Raw genomic sequence first — 2759 nt, 5'->3', positions numbered from 1 at the left:
GTAGTAACTCTGTAACACTCCATTAACCCCTTCCGCCCTAGCAAGGAACCTACACGTGGTGGCGCTGCGCACTCTGGGTGGAGCAACTGCGGCGTCCACCCTGGAACCAAACCTCCTCCTATCGCCCATCACCTCACCGTGCGAAGGACCCTTGCCCGACCCAGGTGAGGCGCTGTCCACCACACGGGGGCACCGGATCCCTACACGGTGTATGCACTGTACTGTGCATATAGGAAGATGACACACAGAAGTAGCTTCTTTCCTGTGGTTCACGGGTTTGGTCAGCCAGACAGACAGAGGTTAAGCAGGAATAACAACAACAGAAACTACAACAAAAACAATAACAATAATACCACCACCACCACCACCACCAACACCACCACCACCAACACCACCACCACCACCACCAACAACACCACAACAACAACAACAATAACCCAATGACGTCGATTTCCTATTATACTGGTTAACGTGAATTTTATGTAGAATAAAGGTTGTGTTCATGACGAAATGCGTGGACACTTACCATCCGATGGGGTAATTACCATGCTATTCCTACTGATTCCAGATTATTTCATGTGCCCTCAGGAAAAAACTCTTCGAACTGGAGGGATTAGACACAACCATCACTAACCTCTCTACCAGGGGGGCTTTTCAGATCTATATACAATCGTCTGGCAGCGGCAAGATCAGTATTGTTATGGTACTGAAGGGATCAACTCGGCGTCTTCTCTCATCGCCGTCCATGTCTTGGAAAGCCCACAAACATCTGATCTTAACAATTTATCTTGATTTTTCTTAACTATTTATCTTAATTTATTTTGCCTATTGCACTTTAACGTCCTGGTGCGTGTCCTTAGCATCACCGTCGCCGTACGTAGCATAAATAAAATACAAGAAGGCCCCATTACAAAAACTGTACCAGGCAGGAAGACAGGATAATCCAAGAACGTCTAATATGAAAGAATTACCGACAAAGGCGAAACGTAACTCTCTTCTCTCCCTACGCATCGATAAATTTGTCACTCAGTTTACATTCCTAGTTTTAAGTTTCTTTTTATTTTCACTATTTTCTTTCTTTCTGTTTTACGTTCTCTCTCTCTCTCTCTCTCTCTCTCTCTCTCTCTCAGTGTTATGGGTGTGTTGAGGTTACATATCAATTACTATATATATTTTTTACTAAACATGGCCTAAAACTGCCTTATTCCATGTTATATATTGAACTGTAACATGACATTATCAGTGGAATACAATGCTGGTCACGAAGAAGTGCTATGGAAAGGATGTGGGGCCATAGTATTATGTTATTCTGCCCCTGAGCAACGTGATATAAACTGCAAAAGTACAAAAATCTAGTATGTTAAGGAAGCTCCCTAACACCTTTCCCTTAGCGATTTATTTTTGGGTATGGCTGGCTGATATCCTTTTTTACGTTATTTATGCAGAATATGGCGATGTTAGAAGGATTTACATAACAGAATAGGACAGTGTCACGAATCAATTCGCGACATTTCCTTTTTGTGAGAAGCCACGAACTATTAGTGGAAAACTCACTGTGTATCGCTCAGTTAACCGTTTCTCTCTCCATTTCGGGGTATATTTTTCAAATCATTCGTCACCGTTTTCAGGGGTGACCGATTTGATGCACGTCACTAAGTGCGCTACTGAGCGATACTATTGTTTCTTTATCGTTCGCCTCTACTTCCCTCAACCGTTAGCCACGCCTTGCGTCCTGCCCATACAATGTATTTGAATTCAGTCTTGTGTTTGCTGTGACGGAGGAAGGTCCTGTGCTCCAAGAAGTGTGAGAGGTCGCTAGCACCCAAGCTCCACTGAGACAGTTAATCCAGTCCTCCCACCTTAGTGGTGATACATAGTATTCATCGACTGGTATTTCTTTTGTGTATTTTGCAGTTTTAAGAGCTTAGTTAAGGTGTTTTTCCTAGGCGTAAGTATTTAGCTTCTGTGTGAGTGAGCGAGTGCGTCTCATTGATTTGATTTGAAATGTAATGTTAAATTTATTTTTGTAATCAATAAATTTAACAGTTCTATTTCTTGAGCTTAATGTAGAGTAAAAATCTTGTTTCATTTCTCCATAATTAAGCTTATTTTCCATACAGCTCTAGCTTGCATAAACGTTTGCTTTCATAACTGGTACTTAGACCAGTCTTGTATTAACTTAAAATCCGTTGTGCCAGGAGTTAATGCATCAGCAAGAACCTGATGTTATTATTATTAGTATTAGTTATTTATTGTCAGGGGTGATGTAACTTTCTCCAGAGGCTAACAGTACAGTAAGTCAGCAATTGTGAGTAATTAGTCTCTGCTGTGTACTGTTGAGGAAGTTTATAAATTCTCGTTCTCAGAGAATCGTGCTAAGCCAACGTAAAGTAATCGTTGCTTGATGTAGCAAGACAACCATTGTCTCTGCTCTTCAATATTATTGAATATTATCAAATTAAATAATATTTAAGCATTTATATCAAAATTACCGAGATATTATAAAAACCCCGTGACAATTGGCGACCTCATTCCAGGATATTAACTCCTAGCTCTAAAGCTATTCACGAGATAGTGCTCACTCATTCATATTTAGGTATTTATCATTAAAGTTTATAGACACAAGCTTACTGGTGTTTACCCTTAATTTAGCAAGTGAATTTTGCTTTATCAATCCATAGAGTACTTAACTCTAGTTTATTCTTGGTAACGCCAGACGATTTTATTCGCTCCTGGGAAGTCGCCGTACCATTGTGTTT

The sequence above is a fragment of the Coenobita brevimanus genome, chromosome 69 (genome assembly GCF_032717465.1).
Source record: "Coenobita brevimanus isolate Jiangsu-jjx chromosome 69, ASM3271746v2, whole genome shotgun sequence".
Classification (NCBI taxonomy): Eukaryota; Metazoa; Arthropoda; class Malacostraca; order Decapoda; family Coenobitidae; genus Coenobita; species Coenobita brevimanus.
This window is presented reverse-complemented; position numbering follows the sequence as displayed.